A 17505-nucleotide genomic window follows, 5' to 3' on the forward strand; every position below is an offset into this window, starting at 1 on the left:
GAACTAACCCCTAACGTACCGGAGCGCCTGGGCAGCGGGAAGGGACTGCCGGAGTGAGTGAAGCAAGGCTGGATCCGTAACATGCAAGCTGAGGAGGGCCGGCTGGAGGGAGGGATGCCTGGGAACATGGCGGGACCCCCTCTGGTACCAAGCACCCGGAAGCATCACTTCACAGTTGCAAAGGGTCTTCTTCCTGTGGAAGAGTTGCACACACACAGCCTCAGAGTGGCTCTGACTGCCCTGTTCTGCAGATGGGGAGACGAAGGCCCCGGGCCGCCCCTTCAGCCCGGATAGCTGAGATCCAGGGGCCCAGCCTCAAAGCCTGCAGCCTCCTCGCCCGCTCAGAGCCACCGCGCTCTGCGCCCAGCCAGGGACACTCCAGCCCGTGAGCTGCTGTCATCCTGTGCTGCTGCCCGTTGATGACTTGGTCGTGAGCCTCAGAGGAAGGGCTCAGTCAGGCTCACATCACACCCCCAGCCACATCTGGTCCCCCGGTCCCCTGGACAGAAATGAGGGCCTGGGCCCCAGCGGGCCCAGCCAGCTGACCGAGGGCTCCAGGTCGGCTGCGCACGGGAGAGGCGTCCAGGGGTGACCCACAGCGACAGTTGAAAGTCAGCCCTTCCATCTGATGGAGATGAGATCGGGAGAGGGAGCGCTGGAGCAAGATGGCAGGGCAGCGTGGCTCACAGCTGCTTTGTCTGCCTCCCGAGGAGGAAGGGCTTCTGTCCCCTCAGCAGGCACGGCTCAGGGAGGTGTGGTCTGTTCCTAAGATCTGAGGACGGTAACAGCAAACAGGGACGCAGAGGTCCAGGCCCGCGCTGGGCACGGAAACAGCGTGGTGTCGGGGGGTCAGGTGACGTTGGAGCTGCTTCAGGGAAGGGGCGGCAGGAAGGACATTTAAGAAGTTTTGCTCCTGTGACAAGCGTTGCCCCCTTTTCCTAAGAGACTAAAAACACGGTGCAGGTACTTTTCAGAGACTGGACTACGCTTCCGTCGGCGCAACGACAGCCGATTACACGTGCCACACGGCCGTGATCTCGCTGCACGTGCGTTTCACGCCGTCCCATCCCGTCACTCCGGCCGGGTCATGATGTCCTTGCGACCTTGACTTCGTTGCTGCCTAGTATGTCGCCTCAAGCCCTGTTCTGTCACTTCCCTCCCTGTTGCCCAGACCTTGAACTTAAAATTGTTTCAGAATTTTCTCCTGTAAAGCACACCACAGGGGACACCTCTGTGCCTCAGTTTGCATGCACTTGGCTTCTTGCCTCAGTTTTCACTTCTGCAAGTGGGGCTCCTGCGTCCAAGCATCTGAATACTCATGGGTCTGTGGACATAGTTCCAAGTGGTTTGTTTGCACTGCAACTCGACCTCCACCAGCATCTTTGGGGATGCCCCAGAAGGAGGAAGCTCTGAAGGTCACAACCACGCAGCCCGGGAGAGGCGGGACGTGGGCTGTGTGTCAGCAGCCACACGGGGCTTGGTGGAGTCTGACAGCAGCCCTCGGGCAAGACCTGCTCCCGGCTCGGTTCCACACGTCTCCCCTGGACCCCTCGGCGCCGGGTCTGACAGCAGTTCTGGGGACTTCAGGGAAAATAAAACAGCCCAAGGGAGTGACAGCTGGTGTCACTTCTCAGGAAGCCACCAGCAACGTGGTGTGAGAGTCCAGGGCATGCGGGGCCACAAGGGCCCAACCGTCCGGGAGGGTTGAGCTGTGGCCCTTGAACGTAGGACCACCTGGAACCGCAGAGCGCGACCTTACGTGGAACCGGGGTCTTTGCAGGTGTGATTGAGCATATGCGACAAGACAGTCCTGGATGACGGGGCCCTGAATCCAGAGACAGTCCAGCCCTTCTGAGAAAGGCAGGGGAGATCTGAGACACAGACACAGGGGAGAGGCTGCATGAGGGTGGAGGCAGAGGTTGGAGGGAGGCAGCCACAAGCCAACGGACGCCGGGAGCCCCCAGAGGCTGGAGGGGCAGGAAGGACCCTCCCCTGGAGCCTCCGGAGGGAGCGCGGCCCTGTGACCCTGGATTCGGATTTCCCATCTGCGGAGCTGTGAGAGTGTAGGTGTCTGTTGTTCGAAGCAGCGAAGTGCGTGTCCCTTATTGTCCTTTATTGTGGCCCCAGGCCACCCGGAGGCTGGTCAGCTCACTCAGCTGGTGAGTGCGGTTGCCAGGAATTCTCCTCCACGCACTAACCACAGAGAAGTCCCAGGACCAGGGAAACCAGCTGAATCTGTCAGGGGACAACCAAACCAGAGCCCACAGCACATGGAGGCCAACTCTGAACAGCCCTCGATCGCAGCCTGAAAGCCTCGCATAGACACATCGCCGGGTCGGAGGGGCCTGCGTCCTTTGGGTGTTTCTCCAACATGAACTCTGACTTGACGGCAAGTCTGTGTCCTATCAGCCACCTCTCTGCTTGTTTAAACCCCCCCTTTACCTGTGCCCCTCGCTGTCCCCTGTGTCAGGGTGCCCCTTCCTCTCTGAGACCCCGCATGGGAGGACGCAGTGGGTTTCCTGGTCCTGTTTCCTCCTTCTGATGAGCCCCCTCCTCAGCCAGCCAGCAGGTCTCTGATCCAAACGCAGCAATGAGGAGTCTGGGTTTTGGAGCCAGGCTGGGGCGGTCACCCACTGGTGAGTGTCAGGCCCAGAGCCTCACACAGAGGATGCGGTGCAGTGAGGGGCTTCAGCAGACCGGCCGGGGGTGGGGCCCTGCCCTGTCCTGGGAAGTGGAGCCCAGCCCCTAGCTCACTCACGTGCCACCTGCCCGGCCTTATACCCGGCTTCGCCGCCTCCGCCAGGTGCACGCCACTCACGTCTCCCTCCGCCAGGTGGGGCGGCGGAGAGCAGGGGCCCCTCACAGCCCTCCCCGTGCGTCTCCAGGGTGAGTGTTTCACATGCCTCATCCTCTCGCAGTCTGGAGGCTGGGAGTCTGAGGTCAGGTGCAGGCCTTGGAGTGGCTTGGCTCGTGGCCAGTCTCCGCTCCGTCTTCCCACAGCCAGCCTCTCCTCTGTGTCTCCTGTTCTTATAAGGACCCCAGTCCTGCTGACTCAGGGCCGCCCCACTCCAGTGCGGCCTCATCCTAACTTGATCACATCTGCAAAGACCTCGTATGCACATAAGGACACATCGCGGCTCCAGTGGACGTGAACTCCTGGGCAACGGTAAGGTGCACGGAGGGTCCGGCACATCCTCCAGCCCAGGTCACTGGGCAGACCAGGCAGGACGAGAGCCAGCACCCTGGCCCCCAGGCTGAGTGCCCTCGGGCTCTAACGGGCACTGTGCCTCCCACTCAGCCCGCGGCCCTCAGGCCCGCGTGTGGGGAGGAGGTCCGGGTCACCCAGGGGTCTCGGAGCCGCCGTCTCTGGTTTCGCCTGGTTGAGGACAGGAGTTCTCGGTTCATCAGGAGTGACGGGGTTGGTGCAGGGATGTGACTGAGAGCCTGACCCTAAAGGCCCCGGACCAGAGGCTCCGTGGGGGCCAGATCCAGCACACTTGTCTCACCTCAGTCAGAACCAGCCTAACAGCTTTCCAGAGTGGGTGGCAGTGAGTGGAAGGATGGAAGGATGGACGGATGGACAGGTGGAACTTTAAAACCTGAGACTGATTCACATGCCTTAAGTTCTTCCTTTTAAAGGGTACAGTTCGGCGGCTTTTAGTACATTCACCAAGTTGTTCCACCATCACTTCCATCTAATTCCACAACACTTTCATCATCCTCAGGACAAACCCCGAACCCAAAGTCACTGTGTGCCTCCGCCAGCCTCTGGCAGCCTTGCCAACTTCCCGAGTCCGTGGACTCTCCTGTCCATGGATTCCTCTACTCTCGTCCGGGTCATTTCATGCAGCACGGTGTCATCAAGGTCCGTAGACATTGCAGGATGCGTAGTCCTTCATTGCTTTTTATGGTTCAATAATTCCACTGTGTGGGGAGAATGCATTTTATTTACCCACCGGTCACGTACGAGCCCCTGGGCCCGAGTTCTGTGGACCTGCGTCTTCATCTCTCTTGGGTGTATCCTGGGGGGCGGACTTGCCATGTCCTGACGTCCCCCTGTCTGTTAACATTTCCGGGATCTGCCAGACTGTCTTCCAGGGCGGCTGCCCCGCTGGGCCCCCGCAGCCGAGGGGGGAGCGCTCTGCCGTCTCCGCGTCCTTGCCAGCGCCGGCCATTGTCTGTCCTTCCGATCCCAGCCACCCAGGGGCTGTGAGGCGGCCGCGCCCCGGGTCTATTTCCCTGGCGGCCAGTGATGTCGCGTATCTCTTCCTGTGCTCCTCGGCCGTTCGGGTGTCTTCGCTGGAGAAACGTCTGTTCAGATCCTCGGCCCTTTTGGTTGCTGAGTTGTAAGAGCCCCAGTGATGTTCTACACATACGCGGCTCTCCAGATAGCGCGATCTGCAAGTATTTCCTCCCATTCTGTGCGGCGTCTTCCACTTTGTTGGCGGCGTCCTGTGCAGCACCGACATTTTCAGTTTTGGCAAATGCAATCCATCTGTTTTGCTCTGGTTGCCTGTGCTTTGGGGAACATTTCAGAAAAATGATGTGACGTGACCAGTGGCTGTGAGCCCTCGCTGAACCGCAGGGCGCTCCAGGCCACGAGCAAACTGCCTGGCTGCCTCTCTCTGGCTCTGAGTAGCCCGAGCTCCAAGTAGCTCTGATGCTCTGATTATCTGGGCAGACCCTCTGGCTCCTGGAAGGAGGCCTCCCAGGTAGTGGTAGCTGCCGCCCTTGGGAAAGTGCTCGGATTTATTGGTAACATCTGTCCTGGTAGGAGCTGAGGCCTGACAATCTGAGTGCCACTGATTTGCTGGTGTCTCTGGGGATAAGCTGGCCAGGCGGTAGGGAAGGGCCGTCTCCGGGACATGCTGTGGCAGGGCCCCCGGGACACTGCTCTGCCCCCCTAGATGCCAGGCCATCTTCTGTCTTACTGGCTGTTACTGTGGAAGACCCGCCGAGGCCCGGACAAGGAGACACGTCAGAGCTCGGGCAGGCATGGCCTCCGTGCCCGGTAAACAGCGACCCCAAACCCACCCCCACCGGAACCCGCAAGTAGGACCTTTGGAAACAGGGGCTTTGCAGACAGGATTAGTTAAGATGAGGTCATATTGGTGCCCTGTGGGGGTGGCGGGGGTGACACAGACACACACAGAAGAGAAGACCATGTGAAAACAGAGGCAGAGACGGGATGTCGGGGGCTGACACCCCAGCATGTGAGCAGAGCCTCCTTCCTGGGTTCTCCCCTGGGGAGGGGGCTGTGAACAGGCCCCACAGATGGGGCAGGTTTGTCTGAAGCAGGCTCAGTCTACAGGAGATGCTGCGCCCCGCTCATCCACCTGCACCCGCGGGCATGAAGAATGCTCCCTTGAGCTTCCAGCCGCCCCCCTGTGCTGACGCCCCCGGGGGTGTTGGAGGTGTTCACCTGCCCCTTTCCCTTCCCTCGGCTCTTAATTTTCCTGCATTATTTTGGCGACAGTGCAAAGTGCCGAGGGCAAGAACGACCGACCACCTGCCACCCCAGCTCAGGAAACAGCCCTGTGTCTCCATCACTGGGCCCCCGCCTGGGCCTTCCACCCCGGCCCTGTGTGTCCATGGACAGTAGCCATCCCACGTGCTTGTCGCCTTGTCCCTGGGCAGCTGTCTGAGCAGCGCTGTGCTTTGGGGAGTCCCCCACGTGGCTCCTCTTCGTCCCCTGGGTGGCTCTGCTGCTCTTTTTCCCAAATTCTCCAGTCGATGGTCACTGAGTTTCCCAGGTTGTCACCCTCACACGTCTCTGACGTAGGAGGACTGGTGGCCACCAGGTGTGTGGCCCTCCCCGTCCTTGTAAGACAGGCATCATCTTCCCAAGTCCGTGTGACAGATGAGGACGCAGGCCTGGAAGTGATTTGTCCAAGGTCACAGAGGGTCCACGTGGCCTCCCAGATCCCACGAGCCTGGTGGCTGCAGAGGTGCTCATGGAGCTGCCCTGGAGGCTCGGACAGAGGAGGCCAAGAGGGCAACCTCAGATCGTTGTCGCAGCAGGAGGCCCAGGCTCGGCCCTAGGAAGAACTCCGCCTTCATATTTAGGTGCCTCAGAGGGCAGGTGGAAGACCCCACTTTGTTCCAACCCACCCAGTGTTGGCTGAGCATCACACTGGGAGACGCTGACCCCCCACTGCCGGTCCTGAGGGGTGAGGGGCCGCCAGGCCAGGCAGGGTGCTGCAGGACACAGTCACCAAGCCCACCCACGGTGGGTGAGAGCAAGGATGATGGTTCTGGGGAAGCAGGCTGAGCCTGGACCCAGAGGCCCTCCTGTGAGCAGGAGTCTGTGGCGGACGTGTGGGCAGTCTCAGGCAGAGCCCAGGGGGCCTGGCGGTGGGGGGCGGGCTTCCAAAGCAGAGGGAGGGTTGGGCCTCATTGTCCAGAGCACGGGGTTGGAATCTGTTCTGAGGGAGGAAGGGTGCCGGGCTTCAAGCTAAGGAGCACGGTACACACTGTGAAGTGGGGGCCGCACCCCTGTCACCACCCCCACCCCCAGCAGACGTCACAGCCGTCAGGCCCCCCAGACGGCAGAATGGGCCACCCTGGTTCCAGCCAGAGCACCTTGCAGGCGGGAGTGAGTCTAAGGTCAGGCCAGGTGTCCCAGGCCAGTGTCAGGCCCAGAAGCCGTAGGCAGGTGTGGTCTTCTAGCTTTGGGGGATTTGGGATGCAGGCATTTGGAGCTGGAAAGGCCCCTGGGCGGGGTGAGTCTGGCCCACAACCCAAGTACATGAAGAAACTGAGGCCCAGAGGGAGGAACAACTGGCCTTCCTCAGCCACAGCTCAGCAGGATGTGTGGCCGTGCAGGGAGGGGCTCCTGGGACAAAATCTGCTGGCCTGGGCCATGGAGGTGGGTTCTCCAGGGAGACCAGGGCCTGGGTGTGGGAGGTGGGCCGTCCAGAGAGACCAGGGCCTGGGTGGGGGAGGTGGGCCGTCCAGAGAGACCAGGGCCTGGGTGGGGGAGGTGGGGCCATCCAGAGAGACCAGGGCCTGGGTGGGGGAGGTGGGTTCTCCAGAGAGACCAGGGCCTGGGTGGGGGAGGTGGGCCGTCCAGAGAGACCAGGGCCTGGGTGGGGGAGGTGGTCCGTCCAGAGAGACCAGGGCCTGGGTGGGGGAGGTGGGCCGTCCAGAGAGACCAGGGCCTGGGTGGGGGAGGTGGGCCGTCCAGAGAGACCAGGGCCTGGGTGGGGGAGGTGGGCCTTCTGGAGACCAGGATCTGGGTGGGGGTTGGGAGGCTGGTGTCCAGTTGGGGGACCATATCTGCAGGCTCTGGCCACCAGCAGAGGCCTCCTCCCTTGAAACTATTTGCCCAGTCCATCCTCCGTCCCAGAGGCTGCAGACTTTTCCTGCGAAGGGCTCATAGTAAATCTTCCAGGCTTAGCAGGCTGCATATGGTCTCTGTCACTATTTTTTTTATAAGTCTTTAAAAACATAAAAGCCGTTCCTCACTCCCAGGCTGTACGAAACAGGCTGGAGGCTGTTTTCTTAGATAACTTAACCCCGGTTTATGGAGTGCTCACTGCCCATGCTGAGCCCACACCTCTGTCTCCGCCCCTTCTCCCAAGGGCCCGCAGACTAGTGGGCAGTCCTGCCCCGTCACTGGGGCCATCTCCCCTGCTGGGTGTAGAGGCGACTGTGGTGGTGGGAGTGCAGGGTCACGGTCTCTGCTCAGTGCTGTAAGTGACCTGCAGAGCTGAAACGGCCCGGCCCACCCTGGCCGTCCACACCTCGGGACCTGCCTAACCCCTGGGCAGCACGGGCCTCTAGCCTCGCTCCTGGCACCCAGCTCCAAGCCCCCGCAGGAATCCTACCTGGGCCACCACCGACCCATGGAAAGAGGCTAAGTCACTGTTGGATAGAATGAGCCCCCTCCTCCCCTGACTGCACCTGGGCGGTGGCAGAGTACCTGAGACGAGCAGACAGCCTGGCATCACTGCCCCCAGCCCCACACAGTCACAGGGCCTAGCCAGGGAACACGTGGGGTCACCTCCGGTGGTGTGGAGTCAGCCTCGCTCTGCCCCCGGTGCGGACGCGCCATCTGGCCCAGCAACCACCGGAGGTCACTCGTTCCCTCGCAGATGTCCAAGCAGGCCCCATGTCGGGCGCTGGAGTGACCCACAGAGATGGATGCGTCCGTGAGAAGCCCAGAGGGAGGGGGAGGGCGAGGAGAGGGGCCATAGCAGGGAGGGAGGGGGGCCCTCTCAGGACCCCTAACTGCACCCGGCACCTCCAGCAGCGCCCTGAACGGTTGCTTCTTCTTGTATAAGAACAGGCTGTATGTGGTGCTGTCTGGTAATAGCGCACTGCGAGTCCAGACGCTGACGGTCTGCCTCGTGGGGCCTCAGTCCCCGCGCACTCACGGGTGACACACGTGTGCCGGGCAGGAGACCCGCAGGAGCCACCACACTCACCCGGGGAGGCCAGGGCGATGGGGGGAGAGGGGAGGCCAGGGCAGGGACGAAACTGCCAAAGCGTCTGAACCAGGCGAGTCTCAACCCAGAGAAGCCCAAAAAACCTAGATACACGTGGGGCCCCAGGCGGGTCTAGGACAGAAAAAGGACGTTGGGGGACCGAGGGCGTCTGCGCGCTGTAGCGTGTCGCTGCTGGGCCCTCGCGAAGCCAGGCTGCTGCCGTAAGGTGTGAGACGCCGGGAACAGCGCCGGGGCTCTCCATGCAGCCCTCGCCGCCTGTCGGTGAGTCCCACGCCGTTCTGAAGTAAACGCTCACTTAAGAGCCAGGGGCTTGGTCAGAAGGTCCGGCACGGGGGCCAAGAGGAGCCGCCGGGGCATGGGGCTGGGATTAGTAAAAGGATGGGCACATGGGGCTGGGGGCTGGGGGCTGGGGGCTGGGAGGGCCCTGCCCCTCACTGCTGTGTGCCCTCAGGCAGTCCCCACAGCGTGAAGGAACCTGGGGATGGCTGTACACAAGCCCGTGATGGATCTGGGATGCAGTCAGAGGGCCCCCCCAAAGCGTCTGGGGTCTGGGAAGGGGCTGCCCAAGGCCTCAAGACTGGCCTTTGTGGATGTGCCCCGTCCCGGCGGTGAGACTGGGTGGGAGCCGGGCTGGAACCCGGGCTATGTCTGTCAGCTGTGGCTCTGTAACGAAAGCTACAGTGTCTCACTGGCGCAGAGCAGGGAGCACGTCCTCCTCGCTCACCAGTCCGCTGGGACACGTCTGATCTGGTCCGTGCTCAGCCGCACCTGCCCCAGGCCGTGGGTTCACTGCAGGTCTGCCCCACGTTTTCTTGGTCCAGTGGGCTACCCAGGGCTCGCTCCTCTCAGCACCTTGGTCAGAAGCTCCCAAGGGCGAGGCCTGGGCTGAGATGCATCCACCACCTTGTCCACCCACATTTTGCTGGGCAGGGCCAGCATCACAGGGCAGAGAAGTCTCATGCAGCCACAGAATTTGGGGAGGAAAGAGTGAATATTTGCTGAAAAAGCTAATCTCCCAGTCAAGCTTCTGTCACTAAGTTATCCCAGGTTCTGTTTTTTTCATTGTAAGTTAGTGCAAGTTCAGGGTGACCAGGTGTGGGGAGAGCTGGGTGAGGCCCCTCGGTGGTCACTCGATGTGTGACTTGAGCGCACGACGCCCTTCCCAGCCTCAGGTTCCACCTTGTAAAATGAGGGGTCACCTGGGCAGGGCCCCCAGAACCCCTCCAGGACGACGTTTCAGAATTCAGGCTCAGTTCTGGGCGGGCTGGACCTGCCCTCACTTGGCCACGTGGGGCCCTTCGGAGTCCATTTTACACACTCACAGAGGACCTCGCCAACTGGTGGCTGACGGTCATTTTCCAAGAGGCTGCCCTGGAACGTTGGCGTGGGTTCTCTGCACGCTGCTGAAACCTCCGAGGCCTGGAAAGAAGGCAGATTTTGCGAGCGAGCTTTCCGGAGGGGGTGCCCGGCCAGCACCCATCGGACCGGTGTCGGTTTCAGGCCCGCCTGCCTCTGCCGGCCCCGGGAGTGACCTGGCGGTCTGGTCCCAGCTGTGCCCGTGTGAGCCTGGCCTGCTCTTCCTTCATCGTAGACGGTCTTGTTCTGCTCCCCGACCCAGTGTCTCCGTGGCCACCTGGCAGCCCAGGACCCTGGACGGACCCCTCTTCCCGTGATCCTTGGGTGAGGCCGAGTTTTGGAACCGGCTGCAGTGTGAGCGCTCTGCTCAGACTTCTGGCTAAAGGGGTGAACGTAGCAGCCGAGAGCATTAGAAAAGAATTTTCATTCCGTTTCTACTCATGCTTCGTTGGTGCCGGGCTGACACCTCTGGGGATGGGAACGCTTGACTGCGTCCCAGGCGCACTTCTCCAGATGCCTCTCCACCTCTGGTCCGGCCACCCCTGGACACAGGACGGCCCAGCCGGGGAGCCGGGCGGGGAGGGCTGGCCTCCGCGGCCCGGCCATTTCAGGGAGGTGGGGCCCGTGTGGGCGGAGGGTTGGCTTCCCTGGGCTGCCAGCCTCCAGGGCAGAGGTTTTCGGCCCTGACGGGGCTCTCTGGGCAATTGACCAGCTTGCCAAGAGCTCCTCTGCCTGGCCCTGACCTGGGCCCTCACAGTGTCACCCAGAGCCACAGAACGAGCCCTCCAGACAGCTGGGGCCCCTCCTTTTAAGAAGAAACACCAGGCCACCTGACCCGCACCTCTCTCACCCCGGGGGCTCTGCTCACACCCTCCCTCCACCTCCTGTACTTCCTGTCTCGGCTTAGAGCCCCTCCACCTGAGGGCCCTCTCTGGCCCCTGGACACGCCCAGCCTCCGGGGACCAGCGGATTCGTTCAGGTCCCCAGAAGAGACTAGTCCTGCCAGAGGTTTATGGGGGGAAGGGGCAGCTGGCGGAGGCCCTCAGACCCCCGTGCACATCCCAGAGACCCCGATCCCAAGGACCCAAGTGGACCTGCCGTGTGAGGTCGAGGCCGGAGGCAGCAGGCAGCCTGGAAGAGCATGAATGTGATCTGGTGTCCAGTTCTGCTCCCCCAGGAAGGCTGAGCGGCATTTACCCAGCCACCCGCCCCGCCTCACCTCCTATCCCCACCTCCAGGCTGTGTGAGTGTCCTGGGGCCTGTACCAAAGCCCCACACGAGGGTGGGGGGTTGGTTACAACCACAGAATTTATTCCCTCCCTGTCTGGAGACCAGAATCTGAAATCAAGGGGTCGCAGGGCCACGCTCCATCCAGAGGCTCTGGGAAGGGTCCTTCCTGCTCCTCCAGCCCCTGGGGGCTGTGCGTGTCCTTGGCTTGTGGCCGTGTCCCTGCATCTCTGCCTCCATCTTCACGGCCTCTTGTCTGTGTGTCTGTCTGTCTCCTCTTGTTACAAAGACAGGTCTTGTTGGATTAGGGTCCACTTTAATGACCTCATCTTAACCTGACTACATTGCAAAGACCCCACCTCCAGATAAGGTGGGGGGTTAAGACGTGGACGTACCCCCTGGGGCACTCCCCCCCGCACTGTGCCATCACCCCACCCACCCCGGACAGCAGCCACGTGCTCCTTGCTTCAGGCCTGAGCCAGCCTGTGGGCCCACGAGTGCGGGGAACTTGTGCTGGACTGTGAGCGAGGGGCAAATTCTGTCCCTAAGGACTGGTCAGATGCGTGCAGGATGGCGCTCAGCCAGGCCTAGGAGCTGGGCTGCTGACCCCAGCCAGGCTTTCTCTAGCACCTGAGGCCCCAGGTGATCAGGGGGCCTCGTGAACGTGCCATCTGGGGTCCAGGGCCTGGGGTAGATAGTAAGCCATCTTCCCGCCCTGGGACCCCAAGTCTCCAGGTGGGAGCTGCTGAGGACGCCTGCCTCTGAGCAGCCCCCAGGGCCAGGGGAGGGGGCAGGCGGGACAGCACAGGCCCCTCAGCGTGACGCGCAGGCATGTGTGTGCACATGGGTGTGTGTGTACACACGCCCAGGGCGTGAGCTGCCACCTCCTGCCTCCCGGCTGTGGGCCTCTCTGACCCCAGTTTCCATCACTTCACTCGGAAAGATCTGCAGGGGCTGCAGTAATGCTGCTGGCCAGCGCAGCTCCAGCCAGGAGGCAGAGGAAGCGTCCAGCAGCTGTAAAAAGAAGCCGGCGGCTCCTCCCCCTGGACCGTGCCAACCTTGCGGTTCCAGATACACAGCCGGTCAGAGAACACACCCCCCCACCCCTGGACAGATGGGGAAACTGAGGCTGGGAGACGGGACCAGGTTCACAGCAAAGAACTGCACAGAGGTCGCTGGGCTCTGCAGTGCCAAGGGACAAGCACGCTCCACACACGTGTGCTACGTACATGCTGCACACACTACACACATGCACACCACACCCACATCGCATGCGCACGCACACGCACTCTACACACACACCAAGTGCTACACATACAAATCACACGCACACCTGCTCCCCTCCCCACACCCCCGGGACTCCCGCACACTAGTCTCCACGGTGACCTCATGTGCACATGGTCCCCTCCGGCTGCCCCCACTTAAGGGCTGATGATATAAACACTGAGCTGCTTTTAGGTACGGAAGGAAAAATACTTTCCACATTTAAAGGGAAGACGGCCAGCCTCAGCCCCTCTAAATCCGACCCCGCAGTCGTTGCTGCCAAGGGCGGCCTCCCGCCAGCTCCCTTCCCCCGCCGCCCCCTCCTCCACACGTGAGCATCTGGAGGGGGCCGCGTGGGCTTGGCTCTGCGCTCAGCCCTCTACCCCAGGGCAGGGCACCCACCACTGCTCCAGCTGCGACTGGAGCCTCAGTCTCCACTCTGTGACGTGGTCCCTGGGGATGCCAAGCAGCCTGGGTTCAAGGCCAGGCTCCTTTGGTCGGTGGAATAGTGGCCCCGAGGACATCCATGTCCTAATTCTGAAGCCAGGGGTGTGTGGCCACCCGGCAGAGGGAACTCGCAGCTGTGACTGAGTGAGGGATCTCAGGGTGGGGGACGGTCCTGGGTCACCCGGGGGCCCAACGAAGGGGACGCAGGAGGTCAGGCAAGAGAGGGGATGATGGATGCAGCCGAGAGAGGAGAGCCAAGGACGCAGCTCCTCCAGACACTAGAAAAGGCAAAGGGACGGACCCTCAGGGAGGACCCGGCCTGGGCCTCCTGACGGCTGTCCCTCAGTGATGCTGACTTTGGGCTCCGACTTCCAGAACCAGGAGAGAGTAAGTGTGTGTTGTTAACCAGACGCAGTGATTTGTCACTGCCCGTAGGGACTTCCCACACCCCCACCCCAGCATGGCTGTGTGACCTCAGACAAGTGTCTCAACCTTGCTGGGCCCCGGTTTCCTTGTCATCACTGGGGAGCAGCCATACGTTCCTCATGGCAGTGGGGGATTAGCGAGGCTCTGGGTGCTCCCAGGAGAGAGTGACAAGGTCCACGCAGCTTCTCCCAGACCTCGCACGCCCCGGCCATCCAGAGGGGCCCAGTGACACCGCATGACAGGAAAGGGCAGCCAAGGCCCGGACGACCGTTCCCTCCTGGCTGCCAGCCCCGGGCGCCCGTTAGCACATCACCCTGCTGCTCTGGGCCTCAGCATGACCATAAGATGGGGTGACAGAGATGCTGATTCTCCCAGTCTCTCTCTGCCCCTCGGCTCACGTGGCTTCCTCCCCAGGCTTTGGGGTTTGTTGTCAAGAAAACTTAAATCAAAGAACAAGGCCCCAGGAAGGCCCTGAAACAGATGGTGACTGTGACGTTCTGGCCTCCCTCTAGAAATGTCGCAGGCTCACTGCTTACAGAGCGCAGCAGGCTGTCTTTGTGCTGGAGAAGCCCTGGGCTGGCCAGAGACAAGGGGGGCTACCAGGGGCTTCCACCAGGGAGCTGGGGGCTGCCCAGCCCGGAGGTCCCGGCCCAGTGCACAGGGACTCGGGTCCAGGCCATGGTCTTGCTTGTCTCTGTAGGTGGAGCGATTCTCTCTCCAATGTCATGTTTTGACATCCACAAAGGGGTTTCAAACCTGGGTCATCCCAGGGGAGATGGATAAACAAAACATGGTTTGTCCAGACAGTGGAACACTACTGGGCCTTGAAAGAGGAGTGAAGGTCTGACCTAGACTACACAGTGGATGGGCCTCGAAAACCTTAATGGAAAGCAAGAGAGGCGAGTCACAAGAAACCACGTACCGTGTGCTTGCAATTTTACAAAATGTTCAAAGGAGGCAAATATCCATAGAAACAGAGTACGTTGGTGGTGGCCAGGGGCTGGGAGGAGGCAGAGGTCAGGGGTGACTGCTCATGGGGTCAGGGTTCTGGGACTGGATAGAGGCGACACCCCCCCCCACGTGGTGACTGTACCTAATGCCACCAAACCGCACACTTTAACGTGGGACAGTGGGAAGTTGTGTATGTGCGTATTTCACAACAGTGAGGTCCACGTACACACAGAGAAATGACAAATTAAAATTATTTAGCTCTAGCATCCAAGCTAAAAACTTACTTTTAATCCAGAAAAAAACTGAGTCGTCACTCTTGGGAGGGTGCTACCGGGGCAGGGAGACGTCTTCTCAGCACCTGCTGAGGGCCAGGCCTGGTGGCCTCAGACACACCCGTGCACAGCGGGGCTGAGCATGCGCCGGCTGGGCTTAGGTGTCCAGGCGGTGTCCTCGTGTGTGCCTTAGGGACCACTGCAGGGCCGATTCCACTGTGCTGCGGGAGGGTTAGGTGACTGGCATGCTGGTGGCAAGCGGCCTTGAGTGTCACCTGCCAGAGTGGCCATGTCCCAAGGGTCTTTGCCCCCTTCTCCACCCTCCCTGGGCAGCTCTGTGTCATGGGAAGACATTCATATCTGGCCTCCCAGCTCTGGCGTGGAGCCGACCCACGGGCACTGCCCCCCATGCCCTCGGTCGGCTCCTCTGGGCTCTCGAGGGAGAAACCAGGCTTTGGGCCAGGCAACTGAGGCAGCACAGAGCAGGAGGCTGAAGTCCGGGAGCTTTGGGAGAGGATGGGGGTGGTGGGAAGTGCAAGGCTCCCTAAGGGACAGTCAGGCAAACAGCAACGTGCTCACTCAGAGCGGGCTCTGCCGGGATCCTGGTCTCCAGGCTCACACGTGCTCCCGGGAGCTCCACGGGCGGCCGGAGCGGCCCTGACCTTTCAGAACCCGAGGTGGCCAGGTCCTCCTCTGGGCAGAAACCAGAGTGGCTTCTCCCCTCACTCGGAACACAGGACAACACCTTTCCTCCTGGGACCGTGACTGAGAAGTCAGCCCACTGACCTCCATTATGTTGGTCTGGGCCGCCCGCAGGCTTCTGCCTCTGGGCCTTTGCACAGGCAGCGCCGTCCACAAGGCTCACAGCCTCCCCTCACTCAGGCCTCGGTGCAGTGCTGCCTCCTCCCAGAGGCTAACACAGCCGCCCCCGCCTCGGCACACTAGTGCCTTTCCTGCGTCATCTCTCTCTGTACTGGGGTGAACAGCGTCCTCCAAAAATTCATGTCCACCTAGAACCTGTGAACATGACCTTATTTGGAAATAGAGTGTGGCACAAGCCCTGGGCAAGAGCCCAGGCACACCTGAGCCCCAGGAGCTGGCAGAGGCAGGAGGGACCCTCCCCCAGAGCCTCCGGAGGGAGTGGGGCCCTGCCCACACCTCACCTTTGGACTCTGGACTTCTGGAAGCATGAAGAAATTAGTTTCTGTTGTTGTAAGCCATGCACTATGTGGTCATTGGTTCCGGCAGCCCCTTTGTTACCGCATCGCCTGAGCTCCTGGTCCTCGCCCCCAAGAATGTAGGGACAGAGAGCAGGGGTGCTGTCCGTTGGGCTGTGGCTGTATCCGCAGCAGTTTTCATCTTTATTAAGGTGTGATTGACAAATAATCATCACGCCTACTTAAGGTGTGGGACAGCGTTCCGATATGTGTTCACACTGCGCAATGCCCAGATCAAGCCAGTTGCTGCCCGTCGCCTGACGGTTAACCTGTTCTTTTTCTGTGTGAAGCGAACGTTCGAGATGTACTCTTTCAACAACTCTCGGGTGTGATTATAGGATCATCATCGTGCTGTATATTAGATCCCGCATCTTGTAATGGAAAGTCTGTACCTGCTGATCTACATGCCCCCTGGGAGCCCCCATTCTGCTGTTTCTACAAATTTGCCTTTTTAGATTCCACAGATCAGTGAGGTCATGCAGTAATTGTCCTTCAGTGTCTGGCTTATTTCACTTAGCATAACGTCCTCCCAGTTCATCCAGGCAGGGAGCGGCAAATGGCAAGGCGTCCTTCTTTTTCACAGCTGAGTAATACTCCGTTATATATGTTACACCTTCTTTATTCATTCATCCATTGATGGACCTGGAGGGGGTTTCCGTGTCTTGCCTATTGTGACTAATGTAATGTTGTAGTGAGATTGGGGGTGAAGATATTTCTTCAAGATTCTGTTTTCATTTCCAATGAGTATATGCACCCATAAGTGGAATTACTGGGTCACACGGTAGTTCTACTTTTAATTTTTTGAGGACCCTCCATACCGCTTTCTCCTGCGGCTGCACCAATTTCCATTCCCGCCAACAGTGCGCAAGGGCTGCCCTTGTCCTCGCCAGCTCTTGTCAGTTCCTGTGTTTTGGAGAATAGCTGTCCTGCCAGGTGTGAGGTGACAGCTCACTGCGGTTTTGATTTCCTTCTCCCCGATGATGAGTGACATTGAGCATCTTTTCATGTGGGTCATTTGTAGGTTTTCTTTATTTAAAAAAATCTCTATTCAGGTCCTTTGCCCATTTTTTCAACAGGTGATGCAGTTTTTTGTTGTTTGCTTGTTTTTGCTATTGAGTTGTGTGAGTCTCTTGTATACGGTGGGTATTAACCCCTTATCAGATGCTTTGCAAATGCTTTGTCCCCTTCTGCAGGCTTCCTTTTTTGTTTTGCTCGTTGTTCCCTGCGCTGTGCAGAAACTGGGTAGTTTGATGTCGTCCCACTTGTCTGTTTTTGCTTTTGTTCCTGTGCTTTTGATGTCATGTCCAAAAAGTCATTGCCAAGACCAACATCACAGAGACTTACCCCTATGTCTTCTTCTAGGAATTTTACAGTTTCGTATCTTACATTCAAGTCTTTCATCCATTTTGAGTTGATTTTAGTGCAAGATAAGGGTCCGGTTTCATTCTTTTGCATGTGGCTGTCCAGTTTTCCCAGCACCATTCATCGAAGACACTGTCCTTTTTCCACTGGGCATTCTTGGCACGTTTGTTGCGGTGATGAGTTGACCACACGTGCCTGGGTTTGTTTCTGGGCGCTCTGTTCTGTTCTAAGCAGATACAGGTGTCTGTCTGAAGGCTAGGCCACTCTGTTTGATTGCTGAGGCTTGGTGAGATAGTTTGAATCAGGAGTGTGATGCCTAGATTTGTTCTTCTTTCTCAGTGCTGCTGCTGTGGATTTGGGGTCTTTTGTGGTTCCATGAAATGTTTCTGTTTTTGTAAAAAATGTCTTTGGAATTTTGCTAGGAGTTGCATTGAATCTGTAGATTGCTTTGGGTAATGTAGACATTGTAACCATATTAACTCTCCCAACCCATGCACACAGGGCGTCTCTCTAATTATTTGTGTCTTCTTCCGT

General features: G+C 59.6%; 1 protein-coding gene across 6 annotated transcripts in view; it reads left to right on the forward strand.

Moving 5' to 3' along the window:
• ZNF469 (zinc finger protein 469) overlaps window positions 1-17505 on the forward strand; it is a 233108-nt gene that overhangs the window by 148133 nt on the left and 67470 nt on the right. The window lies entirely within an intron of this gene.

The sequence above is a fragment of the Camelus ferus genome, chromosome 21 (genome assembly GCF_009834535.1).
Source record: "Camelus ferus isolate YT-003-E chromosome 21, BCGSAC_Cfer_1.0, whole genome shotgun sequence".
Taxonomy (NCBI): domain Eukaryota; kingdom Metazoa; phylum Chordata; class Mammalia; order Artiodactyla; family Camelidae; genus Camelus; species Camelus ferus.